Raw genomic sequence first — 10,288 nt, forward strand, 5'->3', positions numbered from 1 at the left:
GGCAACTAGGGTTTGTGAGCTGCTGTGGGGAGGCAATGCTAGCAGTGCTCTCTGCATTCCCAGCTAGGTTGGGAGGCACAGAGCTTCTGTGCCCTGTCCCAAGCCCCGAGACCCTGAGCTGCAGTAGCTCCAGAAAGGGCTCAGATGATTTCCTTTCCCCCCCCAGCCAGTGTCAATTCCCATGCAGCCTCAAGGCTCCAGTCCATAGGGAAGGGAAGCCATGCCCCCACAGCTACAACACCTGCTGGGGGGTGATTCTATTGCAGGGGATGAGGGCTGCTGCCAGTTCAGCCCGGCACAGGGACCTGCTGCAGCTGACAGCTCAGCCCTGAACAGGGACCCACTGCTTCCCCGCCCCCCACCGATGCTGCCGCCACAGGGGAATGGCTAGTCCCCCTCCCCATGGGCCAGAGTCCCATGGCTGCACAGGAGGTGGTGCTGGTTAGGTGGGGGGAATTCTCCAAGCTATTCCTGGAGCTGCTGTAGTGTAGGGTCCCAGGGCTTAGGACAAGGGGAGGGATACTCTATGCCCCTGATCTGCCCAGGGATGCAGGGTGTGCCTCTGGCACTGCCTCTCCCTAGCAACTTGTAAGCCCCACTTCCTATCCCTCTGCCCTGCCTGGTTGACAGCTAGCCAGCTTGGGGGGTGGGGCCAGGTAAGCACTGGACTGGAGAAGCCAAGCCATGGCTTCTTGCAAATGGGGTGGGGGGAGGCAGAGCTTGCAGGGGCCACAAAGGCAACTGGCATATCAGCCAATAGAAACCTACCTTGATTTGCAATCAGATCTGGCACCAATATTCGATACACCAGTCCAAACTATCTTGAGTAGGTCTGATAGTACATGGATCCAAATCTATCTTAGACAGGCATCTACCATTTTGAAACCAGTTTATGTGCTGTGAACTTCTGTTTTGTTACAGATATAGGCCGGGTTCTGACCACCTAAACTGGAAAAATAGTAATGTCTCTACATTTCCTTAAAGTGGAATAAAGAGCTTCAACATTGCCATTATATTTTCTGTAGCTCTTTTTTTAAATGAGAAAGGTTCAAGAAGGCTTTGTGAATACTACTGATCTGGCTGTTTTCCAGGCTTTGCATAATAGCAGTATAATTGGCTCTCAAAAAAAGTGTTGTAAACATTCATCACAATGGCACTTTCATGTTGAAGTTAGCTGCTGCTACCCCAGTTGAGTCTTTTCATATGCATCAATCACCTTTTACCCCTACCACAGTCTGGTTGGCATTCTCTAATCAGCTGCCTAGATTAATATCTTTAAAGAAACAATGATCCCAAGTTCTCTGAACACCTTCAATGTCAAGATGTTTTTGGCTGCATGCATAATTATAGTTCAGGAAAATCTATAAAACCACAAGGCTATGCAACAAAAGTCTAATGTGGTAAATTCGTTCAAAAAGTGTTTGGGGGTTTATTTTTTCTCTCTTTCTTTAGGATAGTAGTATATCATTGTGTATATCTATTTTCCATGAGTGAGATTTATTTATTTATTTATTTATTTTTGCTTCTCCTGACTAGCTTCAGCTTTCGTTCAAGAAAAAAAAATAACATGGTAGTGCTGTGCTTTGTATAAAGGCAATAATGGATCTCAAAGACACCCTGAATCTCAGAGCTGTAGCATTTTAGAATTCTCAGCCAATTTAGTATTTTACAGTTTCCATTCCCTATTCCAAGAAAAAAATCCTATCAGACACAAGAAACTGTCAGTTTAATTTAAGCAAGAGAAAGAGACGAGATACACGGGCTTGACTGTTAGTATACATATATTTTTTAAATTCAATATCTATAAAAATCACTGAAAGATTATAACTATGGGATCTATTTTACCAGTACCAAGAAAATAAGGACAAGGATAAAAAAGCACAATGACAATATAGGAAAATAAATCTAATTAAAAAAACTAGATGTTGGCTATATACATGCATATAAAAATTTTAACCTGGGATAGCATCTTTCATAGCATTTTTACCTTTAACTAGAATAAATCACATTTTTCCTCATATTCATACATGTACAGATTCAATATAAGTGAACTGAACAACAGATTCCCATTAAACATTCTCTTGTGCAGAGGCAAGAAATGATGTCTTAACACAGTATCAGGTGACAGCATGCCATTCTCAATCACAATGGTATAAATATGGAGGAACTTGATTACTACTACCTCTTCTTTTAATTTTAAAGTTTTCCAAAAGATATCATAGTGTGTACCAAAAATTTCACATTTTATAGAAATAAACAGAGTGATAACTCCCAGGAAAATCATGAAATTACTAGCATTAATGCATTAAATTGGGAAGCAATCTAAATAGTACTTTTCTTTTTTCATTCCGGATGTATATTATCATTCCAAACATAGATATATCACTAAACCAGGTAGAGTTAACAACTTCTCTAGCTTGTTATTCTAACTAATGTTTATGCCTTCCCTTGATCACGTAATCTTCTTTTCTGCATTTTCTTTTTACCAATATTGAAATTAACTGTATAGAAACAGGCAGTTATTAAAAGATATCTTAAAACTAAATAGTCAAAACATGAAATTTAATTAAAATCTTTCTTCACACTATCCTTGGACTGGAGAACTTGAAGCACTGCATAGGTAGTATGCTGATTGTTGGCTGTGTACTATGGTGACAATGATTTTTCTGGCTGATAGTATTAGTGTATATGCATCTGACTCATGCTTCATTACATAAAATTACTTTTTACCATAACTTCTAGGTAAATTACATATATTATTATGATTTCTTATTGTATACAGAACCAAGGCCCCATTTTGCTTGTCACTGTACTAAAGTACAATGAAACTACAATACAAACATACATAGATTCATAGGGGGAAGGGCGGCGGCGGTTAATTAGAGCAGCTTTAATTAAAATGCCCTCTGCATCTCATGTATTCAGCCTCCCACATTCCAAAAAGGCAAACAAACTTTATTAAAGCACCACCACCACCACCATTTTGAAATGTGGGGACACTGAGTACATGAGATGTTGCAGCATGCAACAGACTTGATTAATCTATGTGTATTCAGGCCTTCCACCTCTCCTCTAAGGGCTGAGTGAAAGAGGCCAAGGGAGCAAATCTGTTCATGGTTTGATCCATTTAGTTTCTTAATTAAGGTTGCATATAGACATTCAGAGAGGATAGAGGGAGCTGGGATCGAGTTAAAAATGGCCACTTGCTAAGGTAATTCTGGATGAACTAGCCCCCACCATTCTGCCTGTCTCTGCCCCCACCCCTAGTTACTTGCTCAGCTCCCTGCAAGGGTGAATACTGGTAAAACTGGTACTAGGAGCAGCTTGTGGGATAAGGGTTTGGTGGGCTCAGGGTGGGGGGGTTGTCCATCAGGGGACGGCGAGGGGCTGGGGGGGTAGGAAAAGTGCAACCGTGGAGCTGGAGCCAGTGGCTGTACTTTGCCAGCCCTGGGGCTGTGGTGGGAACCATACAAAAATTCAGGACAGTTAGATTGGTCTAAAAGTAGCCTGTCCAATCTAAACTGAGTGCACCTCAGAGGTAGGATTAACTTAGATCACATCAGCCATTTTTAGCAGGCAGGTAGAGAAGGTTATACCAGTTGAACAGGCTGGCTTTTGCCAAGTGCTGGCGCTCACTATGTATATTGAAGCCAGGTACCAACACAAAGAGATCATAGGAGCTGCTTTCATCGATTTATCAACAGCTTATGATATTGTATGGCAAGATGGCCTTCTGCTGAAGGTGCCAAGGGTCATCAGGTGTGAGCAGACCCTCCACCTCTTATCAATGCTCCTGTCTAACTTGTGATATCCTGTCCATATAGGGAACACTGTCAGCAGAACCTATCTACTAAATAATGGTCTCACACAAGGATCTGTGCTTGCAGTAGCACTAGCACTAGCACTTTTTAACATATATATAAGTGATCTTCCTGTCACTACCAGCCAGAAATTTGGCTATACCAATGACCTGGTGCTTGCTACTCAAAGAAGGCCCTAGGCTGAAGTTCAGACAGATCTCTGCAAAGACTTTAAGTTACTAGAATAATATTTTGCATATTGAAGACTCCACCCAAATCTAAGGAAAACTGTCATCAGGTAATTTCATCTAAACAATGCCCACACTGACTAGAACTTGCCATAACTTTCTGTAGAGAAGAAGTTAAGCATGAGAAGTTAGATGAGTCTTGCCAGACTTGAGCTAAGTTAAACTACCTCAGAGAAAACCTTAACTTAGATCAGGTTGGCCATTTTAGACTAACTGTCCTGAACTTCTGTATAGTTTGCACATAGATCCACCTAACTAGCATAAAGTCCACATCTCAGCAAACCAAGTTAGATTGAATGGCCATTTTAATGCCATCTAACCTCCCCTTAACCTCTCCATATATCTATATGTAGCCATTGTCTCCTCAGAACTAGTCATGGGAATAAAGTAATTACAACTCCACTTTTCACATTTTCTTTTTGGAAGAGGTAGATCAATCAAAGCCAAGATTTTTTTTCTACAGTAACATACTTTCTGTAAATATAGATCCACAACTCTGTTAAAAAGTTATAAATGTGATGATCTTATACCAGGTGAATCTAAAAGTGAATACTAGGACTATACAATACCCAAGAACACTAGCAGACAATGACAGCCCTGTCAAGCAAATAAAAATTATAGCAAAGCACAGTTTAGAAATATAAATGACCTTCCCTCATGTTGCCCCTCTATCTTTTCAGAGAGCATTTTCTGTGCTGCCCAAACAAACACACTCTACCAGAATTTGGTTTTATTTGTACTGAAAAGGATGACAACCATTTCTGCAGCTGATTGAACATGAGCTAACATACTTGTAGTTTCAAAAAAGGAAGCTTCACATTTGTTTTTCAAGCTGAATCTCATGGAATAGAACCAAAGGTGAAACAGGCACCACATTATAGCAACAGAAAAAGACAGTGCTGGCGGGTGGGGTGGGGAATGAACCTTCAGTTAGAGGTACCTTTGCTGGAATAATTTCTATCCTCTATATAGCCACTGATTACCTGGAAGCAATTTTACATTACCAACACAGTATATTACCATTTTCTAAATAAACTAAACCAACATGGGATTCCAAAATATTTTCTGGCCTCCTGTATCACTCACCAGCCACCATTTGCTGCCATGGCTACTTGCAGTGAGATGAGACTCTACACTGTGAATGGGGATCCTCCACCAACATACAACACCTCTACTTTACTGCTGGCTGTACCAACAGAACCTGTGTTTACCTTCCTGCAGTGAATGCTGTGACATACTCCCCCTCTCCTGGCATTTTGTGTATAGCTGAGTATGCCAGCAGCGTGCATTCCCTGCTCCCTCATGTCTGTCCTTGGTGTTTTTTGTCTGTGCGTGTTTTACCCCTCAGCTCCAGCCCCAGCCCCAGTCCCTCATATGTACACCATCCCCCCACACAGCCTCCCCACCTAGTATAGCCAGAGAAGGTACACAGGACACTGGTGTACCCATGTGCACCCTCCACCCCCCAGCAAGCAGGCAGAGAGGGATTTGCACACACAGCTCTCCTTCCTGCGCCCTACCTTCCCAAATAGCCACCCATGGCAGGGCAAGAGCTAACAATCAGGGGAAACCTTAAAGGCCAGGCGGCTCCCCCTGGCCAGTCTCTCCCAGAGGGTATACAGGATCTCACAAACCCAAACAGGCCAGGGGAAAAAGGGCTCCTCATCCTCTTCCTACCCCACAAGGAGTGGGAAGAGGAAAGTACCTAGTAAAAATAACAAGCTACCATCACCTGCAGGGACCAGAGTTGCCTTACTAGCAGTGTCCCACCCTCTCAGCCTTTCCTAAACTCTGCAAGCCATGTGGCTCAGCTGAGCAGCTGGAGCTACCCCAAAGTGATCCAAATACAGAGAAATACAGTTGATCCAAAGCCTTGTTAAAGGCTTTTTGGAAGGCTAAATAGGCTATGTCAACTGGATCAACCAGGTCCACCTGCTTATTGACACCCTCAAATAACTCTAGCAGGTTAATGAGGCATGATTTTCCTTTGACTTAGCCAGGGTGATTCCCCTTCAGCAAGCTATGGTCATTTATGTGCTGAACACTTTTTGTTGTTGATGGTGGTGATGGTAGTGTTGTTTCTAGCAGTTTTCCAGGAACAGAATTTAGACTCACCAGCCTATAGTTTCTCTTGGTGCCTTCTAGAGCACTTTTTAAACATTGGAGTCACATTGGCAACCCTCCTATCCTCTAGTACCAAAGCTGATTTTAGGTATTTGCCTACTACAGATTGGAGTTCAGTAACATCCAGTCTGAGCTCCTTCAGCACCCTAGGGTGAATGCTATCAGGTCCTGGTGATTTGCTACTATTTAGTTTATCAGTTTCCTCCACAACCTCATCCACTGAAACCTCAATTTGTGTCAGCTACACAAACTTGTCTCTAAAGATGAGAAGATTTGGTAAGACTAAACTTACCACCAGACATTCATTTCAATATATATTCATGGTAATGTATTGTCACTTGATTATATGTTTAATTTTACAGTTATGTTAAAGTAGTCTTCTAAATACTATGGAAAAATATGATAAACTAAAAGATTTAAACAATAATTGTATTAATATTTAACATTATGGACATGTCTATATAGTGGAAGGCTATGCAGAGATATACAAGCTACCCCTGTGCATACTACTTTCAGAACTCGAATCAGTTTAGCTTAATTAGTGCATCACTAAACTGTTCACCTAGGTACAGTAGCTGACGTGACTATACTTCTAGTTCTGGAGTTTACCAAGCTGGGCTGCTGATGAACATCCCAACAGAGCCCTACTTTGAACAATATAGATATGCCCTTTACTGCTGAAGTTTTCCTTCAGTATTCTTTAGCAATTAAATAATCTTATTTACCTTTTACTTTATCTAAACAGAATTTAAAATATCTGACATGAGGATAAAATTACTTCTAGCTAATTGCTGTCCAATACACCATTTGGTCATGCTCTGGAGAATATAGATGTCTAGTTATTTTGTAGCACTTACATTCTTCTCAATCATATTTAGCTGCCTCAGCTTCAGAGGGGAAAATAATATGGTAATTTATTCTATAACAAAGAATTCTGGACAGAATTTTCAGACTCTGGAGGCTATGGCTGGTGATGAAGCTGTCAAAAATTGCTACAGTTTCTCCACCCCCTAAAGGAATGATGATGTCTCTAGTAAAATCAAAACATATTGCTGCCACAGAAACCTTGTTAAGAAAATAGAGAATTCACAGTTTTTTCTTGCCCATCCTGTCATTCTTTGTGAATAAGTGTGCAATAATTATTCTGAATATTTATGAGGCTTCAAAATAATTGAAAGTGTGTAAAAAATGTCCATTAAATAAGCCTTTAAAAAGTCAGAAATCTCAAAGGCTGCCAATCAATTTACATGAACAAGTACTTTATTAGAAGATAGCATTGGAAAAAAAAACAGGAAGTCATGGCCTTAATTTGTGTTAGCTACAAATATTGTTTTTCAGTTTTCATGGTCATTATACTCCAAGAAAACTTCATAGATTTCATAGACATTAGGGCTGAAAGAGACCTTGGAAGATCTTCGAGTCCAGCCCCCTGCCCCAGGGGCAGGAAGTTAGTTGGGGTCACAGGATTCCAGCAAGATAAACATCCAATTGACTCTTAAAGGAGTCCAGAGTAGGTGCTTGGACCACCTCTGGCAGCAGTCTGTTCCAGGCCTTAGGGGCTCGGACAGTAAAGAAGTTCTTCCTTATGTCCCGCCTGAAAAGGTCTTGGAAGAGTTTGTGACTGTCTGACCTTGTCATCCCATGGGGTGCTCTGGTGAACAGGTGTTCCCCCAGATCCTGATGCACACCCCTTATATACTTATAGGCAGCCACCAGGTGCCCCCTGAGCCTGCGCTTTGCCAGGCTGAAGAGTTCGATAGCTCTCAGCCTCTCATCATAAGGCCTGTTTTCCTGCCCTCTGATCATGCATGTGGCTCTCCTCTTGACTCTTTCAAGCTTCTCCACATCCTCTTAAAATTGTGGAGCCCAGAATTGGATGCAGTACTTCTCACCAAGGCCAAGTACAGCAGGAGGATAACATCCTGGGATTTGCTAGAGAAGCATCTGTGAGTGCAAGCCAGAGTTTTGCTCACTTTTCTGGCTGCAACATCACATCGGTGGCTCATATTCATTTTGTGGTAAATTATGACCCCCAAGTCCCTTTGGACCATGGTGCTAGCAAGCATAGCACTGCCAAGCCTATAAGCATGCTGCAGGTTTTTCTTCCCAAGGTGGAATACCTTGCATTTTTCAGTGTTGAAGGCCATCAGCTTTTCATCTGCCCGTTTTTTGAGCCTGTCAAGGTCAGCCTGGATCACTATCCTGTCCTCGGGTGTGGACGCTTTACCCCAAAGTTTGGTGTCATCAGCGAACTTGGCCAGTCCACTTCTGATACCAATGTCCATATCATTAATGATGATGTTGAAAAGAATAGGTCCAAGGACGGAGCCTTGGGGGACCCCACTGGTCACAGTGCACCACAATGATTGACTTCCGTCAATTACCTCTCTCTGGGTCTGACCTTGGAGCCAGTTCCCCAGCCAGTGAATTGTGATATAGCCAAGGCCACAGTTGGCTAGTTTTTCTATGAGATGATCATGGGATACCAGATCAAAAGCTTTTTTAAAATCAAATTATATGATGTCAATCTCTTCTCCCTTGTCCAGGTGATATGTCACCTGATTGTAGAAGGAGATGAGACTGGTCAGCCAAGACCTACCCACAACAAACTTGTGCTGGCTATGGACCTGTAGTTCCCCAGATCTACTTTTCTCCCTTTCTTGAAGATAGGCAACACACTGGCCTTCCAATCTGCAGGCACTTCACCTGAGCACCATAAGTTCTCAAAGTCCTGTACACTCCTGGCATTGGTGTACAGGCAGGCAAGTGTCCCACTGGGGGCCCTTGCTGGGGCTGGGGTGTGGGTGGGTTCCTTTGAATGCCTTAGCCTGCTGGGTTTGCAAAAGCTGCCCAGTAGGCTTGCAGTGGTGGTAGTCCCCCCATCTCCTGGCAGGCTCAGTTTAAAGCCCGTCAAGCAGGTCAGCAAGTCTGGCTGAGAAGAGACTTCTCCCCAGCGGAGTGAGGTGGAGGCCATCTCTTCCCAGCAGCCCACTGCCTCTCTCACCGAAGAGTGGGCTGTGATCATGGAAGCCAAAGCCTTCACAATGACACCAGCATCACAGTCTTTGGTTCACTACCTAGACCCATCTCTCCCTCCTCAGCCCATGACCCACAACTGGGAGGAGTGAGGAAAAGATCACCTGAGTCCCCAACCCCCTAAGCCCCACTCCCAGAGCCCTGTAGTCTCTCATGACCCGGCTGGCATTGCTCTGAGTCATGTCATTTGTGCCCACATGGATAAGTCGCATAGGGTAGTGGTCAGAGGGCTGAATAATCTTTGGGATCTCCTGGATGCTGGATCCCAGGAAGTAGCAGACTTCCTAGGCTAGGGGGTCAGTATGGCAGATTGCCCCCTCAGGAGGGAGTCTCCCATGATGACCACTCTGCATTTCACCTTAGGGAGAGTGGGGATGGGTGATCCTCCCTTGCCTGCAGGAGCTGGCATCTCTGAAGGCTCAACTGGGGCTGCAAGAGGTAAGTACCTGTTGCAAAGCCCCAGAGGGACCTTGGTGTGGCAGGCCTTGGGGCCCTTGACCACCTTGGTCCAACCCCCTGGCTGGACAGTATGGGAGATCCCCAAGTCCTCCTTTGTCTTTGAAGGTGACCTTGGTCTACCCTCCACCTTTAGGGGGTGAAGGGCCTGGCAGTAGGAGTCTATCTCCTGCTCACCATCCCTGATGATATGCAGTCTCTGAACTGTGCCCTGGAGCTCCTCTATCTGGCACCCCAGAGACTCCAAAGTGGAGAAAACCTCACAAGGGAAGGTAGCTATGCTCCCGGTCCTATGAGATTGGAAACGTGCCAGGCAGCCCCCACAGCCGAGAGCCAGAGGCTCCGTCTGTGTGGAGCCTGGAATCATGGGTTCCATCTGGGTGGGGACCTCTGAGGTGCCAGAGGCGAAGGCCACAGACTCCGAGGGGACCCTCGGGGTGCAGCATGTGCCCATCCACATTGTGCCACTGGTGGTCCAGCTACTGATGGGACTGCCTTCCCTGGGGATCACTGGCAGGGTCTCGGGCCATCCCACTCACCCTACTACACAAACTCCCATGCTAACTCATGCACTGGACCCAGAAGCATGCCTGTTTATGTGTCCTGGTCACGTGGCTCCCTGGG

Source organism: Gavialis gangeticus, unplaced genomic scaffold (genome assembly GCF_001723915.1).
Source record: "Gavialis gangeticus isolate Ggan-Ray unplaced genomic scaffold, GavGan_comp1, whole genome shotgun sequence".
NCBI lineage: Eukaryota > Metazoa > Chordata > Crocodylia > Gavialidae > Gavialis > Gavialis gangeticus.